A 25,893-nucleotide genomic window follows, 5' to 3' on the forward strand; every position below is an offset into this window, starting at 1 on the left:
GAAAGTATGGTTTCCAAAATATAGAAATGATTAATGTTTGAGAAAATAAAAATGCTTAGTATCCTGATTTGATTATTACACATTGTGCATATATATATCAAACTGTCACATTGTATTCCATGAATATGTATATATTATCTGCCAATAAAATATATATTATAAAAAGTTCTTTGAAAGAAGTTTGGGGCAAAACTGATTTTGAGAAGAAATCTTCTTCTAATCACCACATCAAATATAGTCTGACAAGATGTGTTTTACATTATTTTTTAAAGTGGTTGAAGAAGGGATTGCTAAACAATGTTAGTAATTTTTGTCATTGGAGAACTGTATTAAACATGTAGTATTCACCCAAATATTTTAATTTCTTTTTTTCATTATGTGTTTTTAATTTAACCTATACTCATTATATTTTTTAATTTGCACAGTCTGATAAGGTAACCACAAGTCATGTATTGCTATTGATTATTTAAAACATTCGTAGCGTGAAATGAGATGTGCTAAAAATGTCAGTTTTGCACACTGGTTTTCAAAGATGGTACAAAACTTTAAAATAGCTCATTGATAGTTTTTGTATTGTTTGACTATCGAAGTGACACTCTTGATTTATTGGGCTAAATAAGATACATAATTAATTTTTAAAAGTTCCTCAAGCCACATTTCTCTTATTTTCTTAAATAGGTGGGGGTGGTAATTATTCATACCCCTGTTTTCCTGTGATCTCAGGTAAATATTCTTCTGCAGGTAAAGCCCATGTATCAACTCAACATGTACACACTTTCCAGATGATGTCCTAAGATGATAGAGTGATTTGACAAAGCATGAATGTGAAATGAGGCTGTAGTAAAGAGAGATATACCCATAAAAATCAACCTTCATTTAAAATAAGAGAATATATATTATATATTAAAAATGAAAATTACTTTGCCGCATTAGGGATATTAACAGTTATCTGTTATGATTTTAATAACAGTCTGCACAACTTCACTTTACATTGAAGTGATATTTCTTCATCATAGCTATACGTTTGAACAATCTAGGTATCAAAAACATGCTGGGGTCTGATAATCCAAAGAGTCTGAATTAAAGAAAAAAACTTTATATGGATATAAGTCCTCTCAGTATCTGGGGGGACTTGGTCCCAGGGTTTTCCTTCCAGCACAAATACAAAAATCTGAGGATGCTCAAGTCCGTTATATAAAATGACAGTGTGTTCAGATAACTGTGCACATCTTCCTGTGTACTTTGAATCATTAAGCTGTTTATGATATATAATACAATGTGAATTCTATGTAAATAGTTATGCTGTATTATTTAGCGAATAATGACAAGAAAAAAGTCTGCAAAAAAAATTAAAAAAAAATAAAATAAGAGAATATAGAAAGGTTAGGTCAGAGTATGTGGATCATATGCAGCTGCTTCCTCCCCATTTTTTTTGGGACCAACCCTTTAGGCTCTGATCATAAATTCACGAACATTCTCTATACTTTGTTGAATAATTTAATTTAAGTTTCACTTTGTATCTGGCACTCTTGGTTTGAAGTGAATTTTTCATTTACATAATCACATTCTGCCCACTTGAATATTCCCAACACAGTTGCACTTTTATATAATATACTTGTTCACCATCTGTCTTCAATTTTGGTCAAGAGATGCTTCATATTTTCTATCACTTTGCATAGCAAATATACCACCCCAAAAGTCATTTTTGTTAATACACATCTTGCTTGTGTATTGTCAATAAGACACTTTAGGCTTTTACTGGCTGAAAGATGGCCTTTCTTTGGAAGTTCTGAAGCCACAAAAGATAACTTTCCTACACAGTTATCAATTATAATTTGAAACTTAAAACGCACGTCTACACACATACGTGCTATAATTGATATTAAGGAACTGCTGAAATAAATGACCTTGCATGTGCAAACATAAACTACAGTAGTTTCTGTCTTGATTTCATATATTTCAGTTACAGAATTTATCTTAAAATTATAATGAGATGTATAAGTAATTTAATACCACTCATAATTTGTAAAAAAATTTCCAAGGAAATCCCTTATGAGATTAAAATATAAAATATTTATTTATTTTGAAACTATTTTAGATTATCAGCCAGATTAAACCTCACTCCTTTTTTTTTTTTACCTTCTGGCAATGTGAAAAGTACAATTAAATGTGTATGGTAAATAAAAAAAAATTTTAAAGGCTTTGACTAGACCAAATACTTTGCTTGAGTTTTCTTCAAATACACAGATATCAGAAATTTTGATATGTCTGGGAGGCTTTCCCTCAGGTCAAACTAGTTTAGTACATTCATATTTGTATATACACACACATTCAATGAAAATCAACAGTTTTGCCTATTCTTATAACACATTACAAGCTACATGGTCAGTTGTTTTATGGTTAAATTTTTATGAGAGTCACCAAACTAAATGTAATATATCAAATTTGAAACATCAAGAGATTTTTACAACTTTTTCTTATTCTTCAAATTAGCATTTTGTAAAATTGGTTGATTTTATGGTTTAGCATGGTCCTTTTGATAAATACTTAATTGCAAAGAAAAGTGATTTGTGATGGGCATGGCAACATACACTTGTAATTCTAGCTATGTGGGAAACTGAAGCAGGAGGATCCCAAGTTGGAGTGTAGTAAGGGCAAACCCAAGTTGCAGGGCAGTATGGGGCCCTCTCTCAAAATAAAAATATAAACATCTGGGGATATATACAGAATTCCTGGGCTTAATCCCTAGTATAAATAAATAAATAAATAAGGTTGAAAATCCTTTCTTAAAGTGATATTATGTAGATCTCCAAGCTCAGTAGAGCATAATAAAATATTTATCAAAATAATCAAATTTTCTACTAATAATACTAGATAATCATGTCAGTTTGTAAGTCAAAGGAAAGTTTTAGTAAAAACCTGAATTTGATTGCCCACTGAGGACCTTCCTGGCTGTAGGACTTTATGTAAGTCCTGTATTATTTTACAGCTAAGTCTTTCTGGGCATTTATTTCTGTTAAAGGAGTGATTTAATTCAAACGTTTCAATTCACACTGTGTGAAAATATATATGCAAAGTCATTAGCACAGCCCATGGCACAGGATAGTCTGTCAATAGAGCATAGTCATTATCATTTTAATATCAGTTTAAACATATAACCAAAGAAGATATCAGAATAGAACTGTTATGGTTTGGGTGTGAGATGTCCCCTAAAAGTTCATGTGTGAGAGAATGGAAGAAGCTTTAAAGGAGAAATGATGCTGTAATGAGTGCCTAACCCAATCAGTGAATTAATCCCATGGTGAGATTAACTGAGTGGTAACTGAAGGCTAGTAAGTTACAGCTGGAGGAGGCGGGTCATTGGGGGTGTGCCTTTGGGGTATATATTTTATTTAATATACATGGAGAGTGGAAACTCTCTCTGTTGCCAAAGCACCATGTGAGCCACTTTCTTCCACCACACTTTTCTGCCATGATGTTCTGCCTCCCCTTGGGCCCTGAGAAATGGAACAGGCTGTCTGTCGTCTGAGACCTCTGCAATCATGAACCCTCAAATAAACTTTTCCTCCTCTAAAGTTATTCTTGTCAGGTCTTTTAGTCACAGCACTGTGAACTCTGAGTAAAACAGATATACTCTCTCATTCTCTCTGCTTTTTCCACTTACTTTATTATAGTATTCCCAAAGACTGTGTACAGGTGCTTATTTTAATAATCTTCCACTACTTTCTGCCTTCCAAGTGGCTTTTTTCCTGAGGGGAGGAGAAGTTCTCAGTCTGAACAAACAAATATTAGCAAACTTAACTGCATTGCTGTTATATTTTCAGCACTAGATTTTTGTTATTTAATATTTATTATGTGTAGTGCTACAGATGCCTTTTAAGAGTACTTCAATCAAAGAAAAGACATGTGTACAGATATATGGATACCAATTTCTGATAAAAATATTATTTTTCCTTTTTATATCAAGTGGTGAATGATCATTTTACAAACTTTAGTTAGAAACATAGCAAAAAGTAAAATATATAAATAATTTTTATGACCCTACCATCCAGAGTAAATTACTGCTAACATTTTATGCTATATTTCTGGATTTTTGATGTTATCACTTTCTTAAATGTAGTTTTCTATGTATTTTAGCCTTGTTTTACTTGGATGCCATTTCTTAGGAGTAAGTACTTCTGTTGAGCAAAGTAAACTTTGCTAATAATGGGTAAGCATAGATTTCAAAAGATAAAGATATGGTTGAGACACTTGAGGCATCAGAAGATGAACAGACATTATATAAATATACACACAAAGAACAGACAGCTGTGTGCCGGGTTTCAGTTCTCACAACTAAAAGGCTCAGGAGTCACTCCAGGAAAACTGGGTTGACTGGGCTGTGCAAAATAACCACACAAGAGAGACAAATACTTTTTTCTTTTGGGTCGCTGTGACGGCTCCTCTGATCTTAAGGGTCTGCAGGAAGAGAGAGAGAGGAAGCATGTGTGACCCCTTTTATTTAGGAGAAGCTATTCAAATGAGGCAAGGGGTCAGGTTTCAAGGGGCTGAGTCTATCTTAATGATGTCCACTGTCAGTAGGTTGACTGACATCTAGGTATGCCACACCCAAGGGCACAGTAAGAGAAGGGGACACACACAAGGCACTTCCATGGAACATTCTATCCTAAACAGGGCAAGGGGTAATATTACAAAGAAACAGGTGAGCATACCTCTACCCATGGGGTTGTAGGAAGTCACGCCTGGGCACGAAGACAGTCACTTGAACCTTAGAATAGCGGGGCAGTCTAGCAGCATGGGTGCCTGATGCCATATCGCCCAGCAGGGGAGTTAATTCATCACGTGCTAGGTTGGTCTCCCAGAGTTGTGCAAAAATAACAAAAAATAGAAGTTCTGAATCTGTTTCTCTTCCTTCTCCACCCCTCCATGATGCTATTAATTGAGCACAGGACCTCATGCATGCTAGTAAAATGTTTTACCTGAATCTTGATTAATTGATTTTCCCTTTAAAACTGTTAAGAAAGAGAGAGACAGAGAAAGAGGGAGGAGTAGAAGAACTCTGTGTCAGGGAGATATCTCAAAAATAAAAACGGCATTACAGTGTTAAACAATGTGCCCAAAGATCTGGATCCTTGGGTCTTCAGACTGTTTGCCTTCAAATCCATCCATAGATCTCTGGGAGGCACTCTGGGATGACTTGCAAGTACTTGTCAGTTAAACTCCCTCCCCAGATTTAACCAATTGGAGATGTTAGAGAGATCTTTAGAGCAGGAAGGAAAAGCTTACATGTTTCATCTCCTTCAGCATCAGATAACTTGGCTTCTGTAGCAGCTGGCTGGAGTTCCCACAGAGAGGTCTGCTTGATTTCAGTGCCCACTGTGTAATAAGTCAGGGCTTTAGAATAAGCAAATCCCCTTCTGTGCTGTCTATAAACAGCAGGAGTCAAATTTTGCTAGGCCTTCTTACTCTACCTAATTGGCTTCTCAGCTTTTCTTCTCCCCATACTAGCAGTTCCCTGCCATGAATTCTATTTCAAATGCTCAGAATGATCTTTCTCTCCTGGTTGGTGTGCAATTGATACTGTGTGCAATTGAAGTGTTATTCTATAGGCTATTTCTACATGCTATAAACATATATCATTTTCTAATGATATGAAATTTTATCTTCAGTATTAATTCAGGGCAAATACTCTCTCCCCTTTGGATATGCCTTCAGAGCTCTGTGCAATTTGTTAAACACATAAAACGTAGCTTACTACAGAAAACAGTCACAAATGATTAGATTCCAAAAGAAAAGGATTATAAAGGTGATATCTTCAAATGTTAAGTGCTTTGCTTGCTGTATAGAGGATAAAAAGACATCAAGTAACTACTGCCTTAATAAAAACTTCACCCTAAATTTTTGTATTTAATAATAAAGGACATGGTTCTTTATTTTTTATTTTATTTTTTTAAGCTGTTGCTCTCCTTTGGGAAATAATAGTACTATAGTTTTAATTTTGTTATCAATTAACATATGCATAATCTTTCGATTTGAACGCACATTGTATAAAATAATTCTTTACTATTTATTGATAGATACAAGATAAAATCCAGAATATTATTAAATTTCATACCATCTCTTTCCAAAAGAGAAAAATCAAGTATGTTTACAAATAGTTTCATATTTAAGAATGAGAAATGAAATGATTCCCTGACACCACAGCATAGTGGATATGAAAACAAAGAGGTGAAGTTTTCGAAGCATTACTTATTTGCTATAGTGAATGCACATCTCCAGAGAACAATTTTGAGGCTAACAATCCAGGAACAAAGAGGTTTAAAGTTTACATCTTGGTTTCAGTCAGTAAATCCCAGGATAATCTATATTGTCTTTTAACCACCAGGATAAACACTCTTTTATTTACATAGATGCTATTTGATAGTATTCAAACACTATCAAATCTTAATGCTCTCGGTGATATTGACAACATCACTTTCAGCTATCTCTGAGGACTGTCTTTTGTAAGCTGACTTTGGAGTGCTATGCATTTTAACCACAAGATCACATTGTCTGTTTCCACAATGCTTATCTTTATGACATACAGCTTTGCTTCTTGCATGTTTTAACTTCATCTTAGAAATTTTAATTTATTCTTAATGTTTTCAGAACATTAACATAGTTACAAACACATCGTTTCTTTCTCAGCTTCAAAAATGGATATGATAATAAGATGAGAGTCTGCATTGTAAGATGAGTGGCTAAAAAGGCCTTATTGTCATCAACTGCTTCATGGCACTAATTTTTTATTGGTTAATTATCTTTGTATCTTGCATTCATGAAAAAGTTAAGTTATATGTGTTGGTTGTAATAATATTATGATGTTACATGTTTGCCTTTGATTTTTTGACCAATGGTACATGAAGAAAATTTGATTTTGTGACTGTTTGCTTTTCATCAATATTGTAACCTTGGTTTGTCACCAAAATAAGTAAATTTGGAGCCTTTATGTATTGTTTATTCTCGCATTGTACTCCTAAATCTATTATATTATATGGTAAAATGGACTTTGCTTTTGTTAAGTTACTACCAGTTAACTTCTAAAAGATTACCTTGACATATATTGTGGTGCCAAACTCATCATGAGTTAAAACAGATTTTCTACACCAATATATGGACAAAAAAGTAGTTAGATCAGGCAGAGAAATGAAAAACATTAAAATTCTGAGTGCTATTTTGAGCTTGAAGATCAAATGGGCCATGTGTAGAAGGAATGGACTTTATTCCTACAATGACACCTGTAAAGTCCCTGCTTAGCATCTGGATGGCCATCCTTAGTGACAGCTGCCATTTTAAGGAAAAAGTTTCACTTTTGCATCCAAGGGCATTTCTGAGAAAGGCTAACCACTGGGCCTCACACCAGCTGAAAACCTAACCGCTCATATTAGGACTCACCTGGCTCTGATTTCTGAGCCTGCTGCATAAAAGCTTTGCCAAGCCTGTTTTGCCTCTCCACTATACAGAGACGGCCTTTATTTGTCAGCTTTGACAAACTTGCATGTGTATCTCTGACTGGTCTCCATCTTTCATTTCCCGCATACCTATTTCTTGTTCGTTGTTTTCCCTTCATTTTGGTGCTGAGACTGGGATCAGGTTCTTCAGTGTGCCTGCTCCCCTCTTTGAGGGTCACTGGGCATCCTCGAGCCCTAACCAATTCCACTATAGGACCAGGACCTCCATTCTGCCAAAGGCCTTCTCTGCAAATACCAGCAGACATTCCAGGTAAGACCCCTGTCTCCGGTCAAACTAAATGGCCTATGGATCCCAGGAAATGACTGTTGATCATCTGGCCCTTCCAGAGTTACCATATGGTTGGGCGTACCCCCAGCCACAGCTTTCACAGATATGGCTGATTCCTCTGTTGACGGAGTCTATAAGTGGTCTTTTATTTGGGTCCTGGGTTTTGAGAATAAAACTACTGAGGGTGATTGGGAGTTATTCCTGATGGGACTACCTCTTGGGCTTCAGTTAATTTCTATGGGCTTCTGCGCCTTTTATGAGCTTCTGTCCCTTTTACTGGCTTCTGCTCCTAATAAATAGTCCCAGCCGGGTGCCCAAGTGCCTCTTTGGACTCCTGTCCTGAAGCTTACCCAGTGGTGGTGACCACCCCCTAAGTGTAACTGTCCTCTTGACTAAGTGATATTAGAGACTGGGTGACGCCCTACCTCTAAACTCATCTTCTAAGTCTTACCATGGGCAGCTCTTGAGTATTCCCTCCCATAGTTCCCTAGGCTACTTCCTGGCTAACCTAGGGTCTATCTCTCTTTCTTACTCTAGACCTAAAATCCCCAAAACTTATCAGTTTGTGCAATCAGATCTGGCTTCAATATCCTTTGGATAAGTACTCTAAATGGCTGCTTAATGGCACTCTAGATTTCAAAAATACCAGGGATTTTTTCTACTATTGTGAGCGTTCAGGAAACTGAAAAGAGATAGCATACATTCAGGCCTTCTCCTCTCTCTAATCCCTCTCTCTATAACTCTTGCTCTCCTGCACAAATCTTCTTAGCTCTCACCTCCCCTATGACTGCTTCCAAAGGGACAGAAGATCCTACCCAGGATTTCTCCTCCTTCCACCCCCACAATAACACAATTCTCTTTCTGATGGAGCGACCACAGCAACTGTCCCCTCAGGCCCTCTGCCCTTCTCGCCTCCTGCCACATGCTCACAGGCTGCTGCTGCCCAACCAGCATCTCTGTGTCCTCTATGAGAGGTGGCTGGGGTAGATGGTGTAATCCAGGTTCATGTGCCTTTCTCTTTGTCAGATCTTTCACAGATAGAAAAGCCACTTAGGTCCTATACTTCAAGTCCCACCACTTATATCAAAGAATTTCAATATCTCAATCATATGATTTGACTTCCATGATGTCCAGAAGATCTTCTCTAACACCCTCCTTCCCGAGGAGTGCAGGCAAGTTTGGAAGAAAGCTAGAAATTATGCTGATGAGGTACATCAGACCTGCCCTGACCATCCCATTGTCACTGAAGCAGTCCCTGATCGGGAGCCCAATTGGGATTATAATTTGCCTGGAGGAGTAACTAGTAGAATCAAATTCATTACTTGCCTCAAAGCAGGACTTAGAAAGGCAGCCCATGAGGCTATCAATTATTAAAATCTCCAGGAAATCATCCAAGATAAGAATCGAAACCCCTCAGCATTTTTAGATAGGCTAATCAAGGCTTTATTACAATATACTAATCTGAATCCTGAGAGTCCAGATGGAAGACAACTATTAATGACCTAATTTTTGTCACAGAAGTTTCCCTGATGTTAAGGCCAAACTAAGGTGCTTTGAGAGGGGGATCCCTAACTTCCCAAGCTGAGGTTCTGGTAGTTGCCTTTAAGGTATATAATGGGAGAGATGAGAAGGCCTGGAAACAGAAATATTGGATGCTTGCTCAAGCCATACATCCAGCCTCATCATCTGTTCCTGCTTCCACAGGCCCATGAAAGGGTCCCTTGGGACTGCCCAGACGCTGTTTTAAATGTTGTCAGATGGGTCACTGGGCTCGTACATGTACCAAGCCCTGCAAGCCTCCTGGCCCTTGTCCTATATGCCATCAGGAGGGATAATGAGCCATTGACTGTCCTTGATCCCATAGAGGCCCCTGGCCATCCAGCTCTTCTATTTCCCTTTTTCAGCTCTTTGGTATTGCTGCAGAGGACTTATGAGGCTAAGGTCCCCATCACCCAACCACTACCATCACTCTGTGGGAACCCAGGTTAACTTTGCATATTTCAGGTAGGCCTGTATCCTTCCTCCTAGACACAAAGGCTACATATTCAGTCCTCAAGGATTTCTGGGGGCCTACCACTTTTTCAATGGCCTCTGTTGTTGGGGTAGAGCGTAAAACTTACCAATCCTTTTAGACACCTAGCCTTTTTTGCACTTTTGGCTCTCTGATTTTTACCCATTCTTTTTTGGTCATTCCACAGTATCCTGTTCCCCTTATGGAAAGGGACATCCTCACAAAGATGGAGGTTTCACTTTCCTTCTCCTTTCATATATGCTTCCATACCGACTCACCTGCGGCTCCCCTGGTCCTTACCCTTACCTTAGGACCATCCCCTATTCTATATGCTAGTGCCTTCCCATTACCCCCTTACAAGGTGGGCCCTATTGTCTGGGATATTTCAAGTTCTATTAACTCACACCACAAACCCATTCACATTTGTCTCAAAAACCCTTTCATTTTCTGGCCCAATAAAAACTCCTCTTGCAAAAGGAATTCCTTACACCTACTTATTCCCCTTATAACACCCCCATGTTGGCAACAAAAAATGCCCTGTGGTTCCTTCTGCTTGGTCAAGATCTTTGTTCCATCAACTCTTTGGTCATCCCAGTCCATCCCATGGTAACCAATCCTTATACCATTCTATTCCAACATTCCTTCTGGGACCCTCTACTTCTCGGTGCTAGACCTGAAAAAATGCCTTCTTCTATATTTCCCTTCATTCTGACGTTCAAGACACTTTCGCCTTTACATGGACAGAGCCTGAGTCATATAACTCCACTCAGCTGATGTGGACACTTCTCCCCCAACGGTTCCAAGATAGCCCTCATATCTTCAGACAGGCCTTGGCTAAGGACCTACTATCCATATATTTCACTCAGTCTATGGTGCTACAGTATATTGATGACCTCCTTCTTTGCCATCCCTCAGGACACCTGTAAACTTCTCAACTTCCTTTCTGCTCATGGCTATAGGGTTTCTCCACCCAAGGTACAGCTTTCCTTGGCAATGAAAACATACCTAGGCCTCCTCCTGACCCCTATACACAAAGCCATTATGGTTGATAGCAAGGGCCTTATCACTAATACACCCTCTAGTAAGGAAGAAATTCTCTCATTTCTAGGTATGGCAGGATTCCTGAGAGCTTGGATTCCTAACTACTCTGTATTGGCTAAGTCTCTGTATGATGCTGCCCAGGGTCCACTCTCTGAACCTCTATTGAACTCTGTTACAAAGCTGTTCACCAGGCTCCAGCAGGCCCTCCTCCAGGCCCCTGCTCTCCATCTCCCTGATCTCTTGTGCCCATTTTACCTTTATATAGCTGAGAAGCAGGAATTTGCTCTAGGGGTCCTTGTACACATGCTGGAGCCAACCTTTTCCCCATGGCTTATTTATTGAAGGGTCTTGACCCTACTGTTTGAGGGTGGGCCTCTTGCTTACGAACTTTGGTCACAGCCTTTCTAGTCATTAATAAATCCAAGAAACACACCTTTGGGGCCCAACTCACCATCCTGGATCCCCATTACCTAAAGAAACTTCTCACCTACAATGGCTTACATTTCTTACCCCCTGTCCAATTTTATCTCTATAGGTTTCCCTGGTGGAAGATCCCAGTCTTACTTTCCACATATGCTCATCTTTAAACCAGGCTACTCTCCTCCCCACTCCTCAGGACTCTCCATCCTTTTTTCCTCTTACCCATTAATGCAAACTTTGGAGGAGCTTCTTCCACATTCCTCTCACATACAGGAAGTCCCCTTGAATGCTTGCCCCAAGTCATTAAATTTCTTCAAGACCACATCCAAAAAATCCCTAACCAAACTATAAACCAGCTTTTGTTACAGGAATACCAATCCCTCACCAAATTTGGGCTTCTGGAAACAGCATTCTACCATCATTCAATCTCCATCATAATTCAAATGAAATCCCAGGCCCATAATGAGGGACTCAAACACTACTCCTTCTAGCAGGAAGGAGTTACAGAAGATTGACCTACATCCCTGTTCCCTAATGGGGCAAATAAAAAACAAAAATTCTAGAAATATAAGATCCTTCAATAGCATCTGGACAGCCAGCCATCATTTTAAGAAAAAAAATTTTACTTTCCCACCCAAGGTTGTTTCTAAGAAAGGCTCACCACTCCCTCATACCAACTGAAGGCCTAACCACCCACATTAGGACCTACCTGGCTCTGATTCCTGAGCCAAACCCATTAAAGTCCCAGAACCCAAGCCTGTTTTGCCTCTCTCTGCCTTAAAGAGATGGACTTTATTTGACAGATCTGACAAATAAACTCTTGTGTGTATCTCTGACTGGTCTCCATCTTTTATTTCTGGCTTACTTATCTCTCGTTCCTCACTTTTCTTTCAACACCCAAGTGAATTCTGCCAATATCAGTGATCTTAGAATGAAATCCAAGCACAAGATGACAGTACAACCCTGGCCAATACAGACATTTTGGCCCAGTGTTGCCTTATGCAGAGAGCCATTTCAGCTAGGCTAGGCTTCTGTACTTTAGAGCCATGAGACAAGAAGTAGGTGTTTTTAGGCTATTAGATTTGTGGTAATTGTTTTCAGCAGCAGTAGGTAACAAATATGTTGACCAATTTCAACTTCACTCAACTGTTCTAAAGCACCTCCAATACTCATGGATTTTGTGGCAGTGTTTTGTTTTTTTCCAATCATTACTTTTCTCTAAGCAACTTGATTGCCCTCTGAACTCTGATTTCACATCTATTTGTGAAATGAACAAAGAAGCAATATGTTATAATGATGAAATAAGAAATAGGGGTCATAAGGTATGAGTCTAGGTCCAACTTTGCCTTACTTCACATTGCAAACTCATTCAGGTCAGGGAGCCTTTCTGGGTCACCACTTCATCTGCTGAACACAATGAAAGTTCACTCTAATTTCGACAAAAGTGTTAAGGTGCTTGATTACATGACATATTTATTAAATTTCTTACATATACTGAATTAATTCTGTCACTTTAGACAATATGAAAAAAGTTTAAAACAGAGTGTCAGCCGCTAAGTAGATTATTTATTTGAGGTAATTTGGATAGGTACATAAAAAGTCTTAATGAATGATATGAAAATATAAAAAAAAACTTATGAGCTATCTACTTCAGAAGCCAAGAACTATTCTGTTACTTAAGAAAGTATATCACTGGGGGAGTAGAGGAAATGTCAGGAGACTAAAATTGACTAAATTGTATTACTATGCTGCATGCATTTACAAATATGTAACAGTGAATTCACCCATTATATATAATTATAATATGTCAAATAAAATAGTATATATTATTATTAAGAGCTGTGGGTCCTTGATTTAGAAAACTGGATATAACTCAGTTATGAAATGATGAAGAAAAATGTTATTCATTTTAAATTGACAATTTAATGAGTGTTTAAGAACCGGGCAACATAAGAACAAGGAAGATAAGCAACCTCCCCTGGTCTTGATGGGATTACAGTTCTAGAAGTAGACTTATGTGCACACTGAGTGCAACAGAAATGATAATATAGTGTCAATAATAACAATAGCTTTCCTTTATCAAGTGCTTTCTCCTTTGGTTTACCAAACTTTATATTGATCACAACACTTTAATCTATATAATTTTTCAAATGTTTAAGTATCACCATTTCTCCTTTTTTTTACAGTAATCCAAACAATGAAACTGGTAATATAAATAATTAATTTAAAGTCACATATGTAGAAAACAATTAAAACATGACTTATACCTACAGTTCCCTACTCCAGAACCAATGAGGAATCAAGCCAATGTCCTGTAGCTATCTCTATTATTTCCTTAGAACATAAGTATGTCCACTTTTCCAATTACTGTATCTAATAGAGATAAAACGTTATGACAAACAACCTTTCTTTCCAGTTCATTTCCAACCCATCATCAAGTGTGTTGCTTCAGCCTTTCCTGCTTCTCAGATTTATTCACTATCTTGGTATCTGCAACCATGGACTCACTTCCACAGCCATCCTGAGATTGTGATCTAGATTTTAGAGCCCATGTCATGATGGGAATGCTGCAATCCGAATTCAAATCTGGACCAAGTACATTGAAAACCGGAATTCTTAACATTAGCTCAAAGCCTCAGATAATGTGCTCTTTTATCTCTAGAACTATGAGTTAAGTAAATCTCTTTTATGAGTAAAGTTCCCAGTGCCAGGTAGTTTGGTATAACAACACAAAACAGACAAATATACCCTTTTTATTCACATACATTTAAAAAACAAAAGAGTACACCATTTTTTAAAATAAAAATTTCTGCTTTTCCTTATTCTTTAGGATCCCAAAATGTCAAAGAACCATTAATATTATACTTCAGAACAATATTCTCTACCTTTGTACTTATTATTCACAGTCTTCCATCTATTTTGTTTACAACTCTTCCTATTCTCTTTGCCACCCTCTTCTCTATCATAGTCTGAAAATGTTCTATGTGAGTTTCTTTAAGGAATATGATATTCTTATTGTACCAAGTTAGTCAGCCTTCCATATATGTGATCTATATCTAATTTTAAAATGGCTATAACTCCATAGCTATAACAAATACCTGGCATAATCAACTTAGAAAAGTTAGCTGGGCATAGTGGTATATGCCTGTAATTCCAGTAGCTGGGGAGGCTGAGGCAGGAGGAATATGAGTTCAAAGTTAGCCTCAGCAACTTAGTGAGACCCTGTCTCTAAATAAAACATAAAAAGTTGTGGGTATGTGGATCAGTTGTTAAACTTCAGTTTCCAGTACAAAAGAGAGGTGGGGGGGCAGATGGAGGGAAAGAGGATGATAAAAATTTTGCTTTGGCTTATACTTTCAGAGGTTCAAGTCCATGACTACTGAACTCCATTGCCTTTTGGCCTGTGGTGAGGCTACATACACATCATGACACAAGTGTGTTCCAGGGCAAAACCACTCACCTCATGGTCAGGGAGTAAAAAAGAAGAGGAGAGGGCTGGACACCCATTATCTGCTTAAAGGCCATGCACCAAGACATGGGGACCCCATATAATATCCGACATCTTAAGGATTCCACCACTTGCCAATACTGTATTTAAAACTTGAGCATTTGGAAGACATAAAAAATATAATCTGTAGTCAACCCTAATTGTTTTTCTCACTAGAATAAAAACAAAATAGGGAGAAATTCTGTAGGAGAATATTGGTAGTAAACCAATTAAGCAGGCCACATTGAAATGTTCTATTCTAGGGACTTTTAACTGGAGTTATAAAGTAAAAATTTGACAGCAAATATGATGAAAAGAACAATTTAAGAATGAGAAGACAGTAATAAGATCACCTTTTTAAATCTTCCTATGAGCATGGAAGGCTTCATTTCCAGTCAAGTCCTTAAGCACTAAGAAAATAACGATAATATGCACTTGATGTGGATTTGGTTGTAAGAGGAAGACAGTACTCTACCCTGGTCAACTTAAATGCCCTGTATCCTCACTATAAAGTTGTTAGCACTAACATTCTTTTTTATTTCAGCGTACACAACGTAGCTAAATAAAAGTATAAAACTGAACACTGCTGTCTTCTGTTTCTTAAGACGCATTGAAAGAAGAGTTGACATTTCAATATATAAATTAGTAGTTCTTGTCAAAGCACTTTATGTCTTCACAGCCAAAAGCACTAGCAATCTCTGTGAGGTATCTATGCCTTGATTGTCTTTTTTATTCACTCACACAAAGTAAAGCCTTTATGTACAAGAAAAAAAGGAAATGTGATATATATCTAATTTTAAAATGGCTATAACTCCAAATACATACCAGTGTCTCTAGGTTGCTTGGAGATTACAGATTTGCATTGTTTAAACATTGGTATTATTCTTAGAATAATTGAATGCTAATAAAACTTCCATTAAAGAGGAGACAATTTGCATTTGAACAAGAAAACTCCATTCCACAAGGATAATGTTTGGATTTTTGAGAGCTAAGCAAATGTGACAAACTTGCCTTACTGCCATTTATTGATTATTTTCGCACCCCTAGGAAATCAAGGGGAAAATTTCTCAGATACTTTATTTCCATCATCTTTCAACAGACTGAATCATCACTTTCTTTTCTGGTAGCTGAAACTCCCAGTGCTAGTATTTTCTTATGGATTAAAATTCTTAGAGGTTAAATGTCTTTTCATTGAGTATCATCATAACTGCATTGGACCATGTAAACACAAAGTTAATTTTGCCTTGACAGCAGAATTGAGAGCTAAAAGGCATACCATGACAGGTAAAATAAATATACATATCCAGTTGAATTTAAATGAGCCTTCAATAAGGCGTCCCCCACAAAACACCAGTAGAGAGGACCAATATTACATATTATAGGGTGAAATATTTTCCATATGAATAAAATTATATTTGAAGTTATGAAGGTTATAAAAACAATAGGTATTCAAGTTCAGAGGCAGAAGAAAGCAAGAAACAAACCAGTATAATAAAATGCTATGTTGGCATATTTATAGAAAACAGAAGAAGATATTTACATGAATTTTCATATGATATTTTGACATCATGAATAATATATTTTACTTGATTTTAAAATACGTAAATATGAATAAAATAGTATATAGTAAAACAATTCTTATGAAAGCCATAATACAAACTTATTAGAAGTAATTTATGAAGGCAACCTGACATTATATATTTTTACTTTACTTTCTTTTCTTTGATTGTCTTAATTTCCTAATGAAATGAGATTAATTCTATAAGAATTCAAGGGTGGAAGGTAATATGGATTTTTTTTACTCTGTAAATTTTATTTTATTTTTTTAAATGATCATGCCATTTCCATACTTTAAATATTTATTTTCAACTGAATTCAATAAGTTTATTGTTACATGGTGATTTTTCTGGACAATTTCAATAGAAGTAACAGGACAAAGTATTTTTTGAGGGACACTTTTTCTAAAATAGTTTGTTAATTGAATGAATATTCATCAATTTTATTATAAGCAATAATACTTTTGAGATAACCACAGCAAATGGCTCCATTTGTATTTCACTTAATTGTCAATTTAGAATTCAAAATTTATAATTATATCTATATTTTGATTTTAAAAATACCTTTGCACTTGTGAATGTTAACAGAAAATTCTCCCAGGTCTCTTGCATTTCTGCAATCTAGGGAAGAGACATTTATGGCTTTTGTTTTAGAATGTCATTTCTAGGATGTGTGTATTAACAACAGCCCTTAGAAGATAGAGATAATGTCTGTACCACCTTGACAGATATTTTACAAGCTTCCCTCTTATAAGATTTCTGGTGTCTTTAACTCAACAATCCTCTGCAATGATACAAAACCACTATATGTGCAGCATCTATGTAGGTTGCTTCACATCACCTGTTTGGCTTTGAGGGAGAAATAGGAACTAGTGTGTGCATAATGTTTATGCTATCTGCTATTCATGAGTGATTAAACGTCTGATTCAGGAGTCTCAGATTTTCTACTTGTATCCATAAAACTGTGAAAAGCTCACTTGGTAACTTGCAAGGAGGTTAAAAGGTTAAAAACCCAAACAATAACACTAAACATTAAGCTTCTGTTTATAATACTTTTGATTGCTATAAACAAAACATAAATTGTATAGGAAGTTACATAATCTTTTATGAATACAATTTTATGTACTCTTTCATATAAAAGACTATTGCTCTTTTATATTTATAGCTTGTCATATCATTGGGATACTGCTAGATGCATTTTTATAAAATGAACAGGTATGTAGATCTAGGTATGAAGACACCTAGGCCTGAAATCTAGAAGCAGAATATCACCAGCCATCTGAAAATGCTCCTGCTCAGTATTAGTCATATATTTTCCATCAGAGATAATGACTATCTGAAATTTTAATTTTATTTTTTTTCTAATTAGTTATGCATAACAACAGAATGCATTTTGATTAATTGTACACAATGGAGCACAAATTTTCAGTTCTCTACTTGTACATTGTAGAGTTATACCATTCATGCTATCATACATGTACCTAGAGTACCTCAATATTGTAAGAGTTATCTATGTTAAGCCCCAGGCCAACATCTTTCTAAATAGAGAAAAATTGAGAGAATTCACTCTAAAAATTGTAACAAGACAGGGGTGCTGTCTTTTACCACTTTTATTTAACATAGTCATTGAAACTCTAGCCAGAGCAATAAGATGAAAAAAATTAAAGGGATATAGGAAAAGAACTCATACTATTACTATTTGCTGACTATACGATTCAATATTTAAAGGATCCAAAAATTCCACCAGAAAACTGCTCGAATTAATACATGAATTCAGCAAGGCAGCAGGATATAAAATCGATACCCATAAATTAAATGCATTTCTATACCTAAGGGATGAATCCTCTGAAAGAGAAATTAGGAAAACTACCCCATTCACAAAAGCCTAAAAAAACAACAACAAAAAAAAAACTTGGGAATCAATCCAACAAAATAGGTGAAAGACTTCTACAGTAGAAATTACAGAACACTAAATAAAGAAATTGAAGAAGACCTTCGAATATGGAAAGATCTGTCATATTTTATATAAGAAGAAATGGTATTGTCAAAATGCCTATATTACCAAAAACATTATACAGATTTAATACAGTTCCAATTAAAATTCCACAACATTCTTCACATTAATAGAAATAGCAATTATAAAATTCATTTGGAAAAATAAGATATACAGAATAGCCAAAGCAATCCTTAGGGAGAAAATTAAAACAGGAGGCATCAAAATGCCAGAACTTAAAATTATTCTACAGAGCCATAGTAACAAAAATGCCATGGTATTGGCAACAAAATAGACACATAGACCAATGGTACAGAATAAAAGATATGGAGACAAACCCTCAGAAATATAGTTATCTCATGCTAGACAAAAGCACCAAAAACATACATTGGAGAGACGATATTCTCTTTAACAAATGGTGCTCGGAAAACTGGAAATTCATATACAGCAAAATGAAATTAAACACCTCTCACCATGCACAATACTCAACTTGAAGAAGATCAAGTACTATCTGAAATTATAAAAACATAAATTAATTGTTTCTTTCTCCTACATTTATTACAGATATATTTAATTAACAAGGATTATTTTGTATCTGTCTCACTCAATCTTATTAGTTTTTGAGACTAATATTTTTGCATAGTTATAAATTGTCTATGTTTATTACTGTTCAATATTTTGTCATATGGATGTGTCAGTAGTTATTTAGATATATGTTCTATTCTTGATCAGCTTTTACACACTTTCCTGTTTAAAGTCACTACAAATGCCACTATGAATACTCTGGTATGTTCCTTAATGAACAGATATGAATATTTCTGTTTGAACTTTGTCTATGACTGGATTTTCTGAGCCAGAGAATAGTTATTCCTTCAGCTCTGATAGACATTAGCAAAATCATTGTACTAATTTACACACTTAAAGTTAAAAAATATTAAAAATCATAGTGGTTCCTATCATTGTCCCCTTATTATTTTCTATCATTCTTCTATTAACCATATTATTAGATGAGCAAATGCATCTCATTCTGACTTTAATTAGTAATTCTTGAAGATTAAGAAAATTAAGCAAGATGATGATCAATTAAAATGTATTTATAGATAGATATAGATTCCATACAAAAATTGCCCAGTCTCAGCAACTTAGTGAGGCCCTAAGTAACTCAGTGAGATTCTGTCTCTAAATAAAGTACAAAAACTGGCTGGGCATCTGGCTCAGTGTTTGAATACCCCTGGATTCACTCTTCAGTTTAAAAAAGAATTATCATCAATTCTTCTATTTAATAGAAAGACAATGAAAACCTTCCCCCTACCCTGGTACTATTCTAGGATTTAGGGTAAAGTGGTGGTGCTAGTCAAGTTTTTCAGAGATTGTATTATAGGTTAGAGATTAGAAAAATCTTTATTAAAGGAGTTGGTTCACAAGATTATGAGGCTAAGCAGTCATCAGATCTCCAGAACATGCTGCGAAGCTGGAGATGCAGGAGACTCAGGAGAGTTGGTGGTTTAAATATGGTCTGAAATCTATCAAACATGAAAACTAAAAGCATATTTTCAGTTAGAGCTGAAAAGCAGGAAAACAAGTTGATGTTTAGCTGAGGCAGTCAGACAGCAGTTTACCACCTTACACCTGAAAGGGCCAGCTTCTGCGTTACCTGAGGTCTTAAATCAATTGAATGGTGTACATCTACGTTGAGGAGAAGGGGCATAATTATAGAATACACTGATTCAAATATTAATTTTATCCAGGAACACCCTAACACATGCACATGGAATGATGTTTTAACAATCATCTGGACACTCCATAACTCAGTCAAGTTGTCATGTAAAATTAATTATCATACCCCCCACATTTTTCTTCACACTTCAACTCCAATTAATTGACATTATCTTGAAAGTAAGTTATTAACTTCAATGTTCATAGCCAACATGCTTTTCTATCCATCCAAGTATTTGATTTCCCATGGCAGCCAGAGTGACCCTTAAATAAAATATTTTAGGTTATATTATATGTATCCTGTTTAGAATCTCTATTCCAATATAAGTTTATATTTGTCCTTGCTTCAAGGTGAGTAGACTGTATCTTTGGAAGCTTTAATATTTTGAAAATGTGTGGTTTGACATAACTAAGTTGTATTTATTTAGTTCAGTTTTTTTTAATGACTCAGCCAATTCTTTGTTGGTTTTACATATTCCCAGCTGAGTTAGTGACTCATCTTTTTACTTTACTGGCATTTTTTAGCATTTAATTTTATTTTAATTGACACAGAATATTTGTTCTTATTTATGTTGTACTGTAAGACAATTTATACATACATAAAATATGTAATGATCAGTATAATTAGCATCTTCATTTCCTAAGAATTTTTTTTTTTTTTATTTCTGTGTACTTGGAACTTTACTCCATTTCTGCTACTATCTTCTTCCAAAAAACACTCAACAGCATTTGTAACCTAGACTGGAGGATGCTATATATTCATATTGAGGAGAATTTGAAGTACTTCATCTTTCACCTTTCCCCAAGTCACCAGCATACCCTGTCTCCATCCTCATTTTAAAAACACCATTGAGCCATTTTATACATTTTCCTTCTTGTTACAAAGTAAAACTGAAGAAGGGGGGAACCTTCACTGATATTGTGACTCTTCATTTGATTTATCTCAAAATTATTCTTGGTCAGAATGATATCTCTTAAAAGTTGGGGTAGAAATTGGATCCTTCCCTATTTTCTGCTTTCATAACATTTAAAAGAATATCTTGTTTATTGTATTACTTTGGAAGTTGCTTTTACTATTATCAAGTTTCTACTAATAGTCACATCATTACTTGTTATAAAAACACACAATAATCTTAATAAAACCTTTAGAAGTAAAGTATGTATAAAAGTCCGTATTTATTTATCTACAATAAAAATAATGTGCTACATTCTCCAAAGACTCCAGGTTGCTCCTTGGTGTTGCATGAAGCATTTATGGAAATGCATCAAATAATTCAAGTCATACATAAGAACATTATTAGACTATAATAAAGACAACCTGGAATTCTCAGCTCTCTAATTGGCCTTTTGTTTTGTATCAATCACTGTTCCCCTCTACACTAAACTTTCTACTAATACTTATTAAAAAGTACTAAGGGAAAGTTACTGGCAGCAGCACCTTGTTCTTTGGTTTTAGATGAAAAGAATGGCAGAAATTCTACACATTTTCATGAGAGGCATTAGAATACATTTTGCAAAGTAAGCAAACTGACACTTGAGATTATCAGTTTATCTTGCATCTAAAACAGCTTGCAAATGTTTTGGGTAATAATAAAAATAGCAAATATCAAGAAAGTTAGTTTTGGAAAACCAATTGCATGTCCATGGATATTGAGTATTTGTCATATATACTTGATTCACTTACAAGATATATCTTCTTCAGAAAGTAGGCAACAACTATGTCCCTGGAGTTGTTGCAGAGCCTGTGTTGCAGTCTCACCTGCACCTACCTCTCAGAAACTTGCAGAACTGGCAGATGCACCAGAAAAACTAGTTAAAAGATTTGCAATCTTTGAACCAAACTGTTTTGATTTTAAGAAAATGACCATTTCCTTTTATTACCTCCAGTGCCATGTAATAATGCTGCAAAAGTAGGTGTTTAATGTTTCATACACATTGAATCATCCTAGTCTTAAAAACTGTGCTGTGGGGAAAACAAAATTTACCACAGAATCAACAAGACAGCAAGTGTTAACAGAGGACTTCCAGACAATTTTACGGAGTTGGAGAGTCTCAAAATTTGTGTATGTATTGGCGCATTGAATACTCATAGTCTGCCATTGAAAATATTTTAAAACTACTCCCCCCGCCCAAAAAAGCATTTTTTCCCAATAGACACACATAAAGAAGAAGCAAGAACAAAGACAGATGTTAGAAATAAAAGAAAGAGAAAGGTAGGTGAAAAGAAATAATTAAGTGGGAAAAGTATGTCAGGAAAAATTGTCTGAAATACAAAAATCCAAAGAATGACTTTAATGTATTTTGAGCCAAAGAATATTAACCAGAATCTTATTTTTCTTCCCTTCAGGCTCTTCGTGTTTAATAATATCCATGCCGTTTTCACAACACTCTAAAACTTCAATGTATTTTATACGTTTTCAGAATATAATATCATGCAAAAAAAAAACATACCCTCAGAACTGGTAAAATTTAGATTATCTAAGGTGTTCTTATATGTTCTGTAGGATATACCATCATTTTTTGGCAGCATGATTTCCACAGTATTGTATTCAGTTCTAGAAATTGATTTAAATAAGTTATTAACAAGGAAATATAAAATATAAGAACTTATTATGGATCTGAATATTAATTTAGTAAAAGAGGAAGATATACATAGTGCACTTTCTTACTCAGAAAATCACTTATATAATGACCTGGCATTAGCATATTTGATGTGGAATATGCTATCCAACTGGGGCTTTTTATGAAAGCTACAGGTTACGACCTACTGTTCATTACACTTAGTTTCTAAAGTGCAGAGACTGATGTGGAAGCCAAAGAGCATTATTGTTCTTCACTGGACCTTTGCATTTATGAGTCATGAGACTGATGCTAATGGGATTCACTCTTTTGTTGGATTGATGTTTAAGGTTAGATGGGCAGATGAGTCCCTGATTTTGACCAGAAATGATTTGCCCACTGCCAATTAGAAAAGGAAAAGAGCAAGGTGGAGGTTGAACTTGGAGTTAATATGAATAAAAATAATGCTGAGGGTGCATGATGAAACTCAATGAGATACTGCACTTTAATCTTAGACTGACTGACAGTACTGCACTTTAATCTTAGACTGACTGACAAATTTACATAATGAAGGGTCTTTTTATCAATGTCAGCCAAACAAATATGATCATATGAAAAATGCCCCAGCTACTTTTGTACTCTCTCCTTCTTTTAACCTGTGCAAGGGACAAGATTTTAAAATAATCTGTTAGAAGTATATATTATTTAATACATTTAAAACTTTCTATTTTTCATACATGAAAAATCAAAAAAAATCATTTAACACATAAACTCTCAGAGTATATGACCTCCTATAATTACATCTAGTAAAAATATAATTGAATATTATGATGAAAGTGAAAAACAGAAACAGGACAAAGTAGTTTTTAAAGTTATATCTGCCCTTCTAAAATATTGTCACATTTAAGAATTCTTCCCACTTTTTCTTTTTTTTTCACTGTGAATCATTCTTCAAATGTAGTAGAGACCTTTGTAGTTACCAATGAGAAATATTTTGAACAAAAGTAGTCTGATGCCATTTTTAAGAACTTTTTTTCTCAATTAATATTCTAAAAGGTAAAAGTACTTAATTTGCACATGTCCAATTTCTCTTACTATAACAAAATACTTAAGTCTGGGTGACTTTATCATAAAAGAAGTTTATTTTGGTTCATAGTGTTAGAGTTCAAGGCCAAGGGCTCACATCTTGTGATGGCCTTTTATCTGGCAGAATCCGAGGTTGATAACAGTATCACATGGCAAGAGGCTGGGAGCACTTGTGTGTATGTGTCCTCTGGTCTCTTTCCCTCCTGATCTGTAAATGGGCTTAACAAATTCAACTTCATAGAATTGTCATGAAAATAAAATGTATTATTTTCATGACAATTCTATGTGCACAGATTGCTAGGCAGAGTGTATGTGCTGCATTGAGTTCTCTACAAGCAATACCTACAATTTTTTATTCTTATGATTAGTATTTTCATTCTTCCAGGAAATGAGAAAATCTCAGTAAAAGTAATCATTGTAGGCAAGATCTAGGCAAAACTGTCTCTGTCGTGTGATTTCAAAGTGTAATTGAAAGTGATCAGTTAAAAAAAAAAGAAAAATTAGAGGTTAAATTGAAAATTATATCTTTGAGTGTTATCAATAGAATACTGAGCATGCCTATTTTTTTCTATCTACATATTAGCACATACCTGTGCTTTTCATTTCTCAAAAAATATTTCATTACTTTTTTTTTATTTAAACAAAGTTTTCTGATAAGCACTTAGAACAGGCAAGGAGATATAGATTTAACATGACCTGTGCATTAGTGGTATTCTCACGTAACAGCAGTATGTAGGGTGAATTGGAGAAGAGTAGGATGTGATTAGAAACACTAAGCCTAATGATAACTATAAATATTTGTCAAAACAACTGCTGAGTTATGTATACAGGGTAGAAATAAGAATATATTTAAAGAAAAATCTTAAGGATTCATTAAATAGGTGTGTGATAGATCTAAGGGGAAGCTGAGATTTAAGTTTCAGATTCAAGGTATTTCTTGTAGAAGAAGATATGGAAAGTTAAATTTAAGGTATTTGGAATTACACCTAATTATAGGCAGTGGGACAGATTTAGACAGTTGTACACCCCCACAGGACCATCTCCACATTCACAAGGTAGAATAGTATTGCCACCCATAAAGCATTTCTTTTCCACCTCATCATCACATACCCTAACCACATGTGAGCACTGACTTTGTATCTATCACTATGAAATGATACCTTTCCAAAATTGTATTTAAATGTTATCATGGATATGTCATATTTTATTGCTGGCTTATTTATCTGGGCATACAGTTTTTGAGATCAATACTGTCACTGAATGTCTCAGTGTTTATTTCATTATTGTTCCTAAACATATTTTATTTTATGAATAATATTCACTCAGTTTATCCTTTTATTCATTTTTGTTCAATTTTTGAAGCACATTTAAGGATTTTTTCCATATCATGCCTAATATTAATAAAGCTGCTATGAACTTTCCTATACAAATCTTTGAGTATATGTTTAACCATTCTTGGAAAACACAGAAAACAGAAATTCAAAATTCAGCATTGGTGTCTTGTGTAGATGAGGTATTAGTTTTCTAGTTCATTAAATAGCAGGACTACACTGTACAAAATACCTCTTCACAAGTCAGTTACATACTTGGACTCTGCAGACATTCAATTGAAATTTGCTGACGGTAATCCTAACCCACACTGAGCCAACAGTCCCTGGGATAGATTACAGTGATTATAAGCTACAACTGTCTGTAATATGCCTTCCTCATCCAGTCTAATTAAGGTTGTTGAGTGTTTGTGAGTCAGCTTTATATTTCTATTATGGGTTAATTATCTTAAATTCTTAAGATAATTAACCCATAATGAGAAAAAGTTTTATTTGTCTCACTATTTTGGAGGTCCCAGTACATATACAGATTGGCCAATTAGCTATGGGCCCCCAGTGAGGAAAGCAGATTGCAACAGCTGAGAAAGTGTGGCAGAACAAATCTGCTCACCCCATGATGATCAGGGGGTGAAAGGAGGGAAGAGGAAGGGGCTGGTTCCCACTCTATTTCAAGAGCATACTCCAATGGCCTAAACAAACCTCGATAGCCCCACCTCTTACCCTTTCTGCCACATGCTGTAGTATCATCTGAGGACAAATTTTCCAAAACCTGAGGCTTCAAGAGCCATTAAAGGTTCAAGCAAATGCAAAACAAATGAAAACAAAAATTCATCTCCTTAGTGATTAAATGACTCTCCTCTTACTATTCTAGGTCACCTGCTGCCTTAGTAAAAAATACAGACAGATCCTTGCCTGGC

This window comes from Callospermophilus lateralis, unplaced genomic scaffold (genome assembly GCF_048772815.1).
Source record: "Callospermophilus lateralis isolate mCalLat2 unplaced genomic scaffold, mCalLat2.hap1 Scaffold_160, whole genome shotgun sequence".
Lineage (NCBI taxonomy): Eukaryota > Metazoa > Chordata > Mammalia > Rodentia > Sciuridae > Callospermophilus > Callospermophilus lateralis.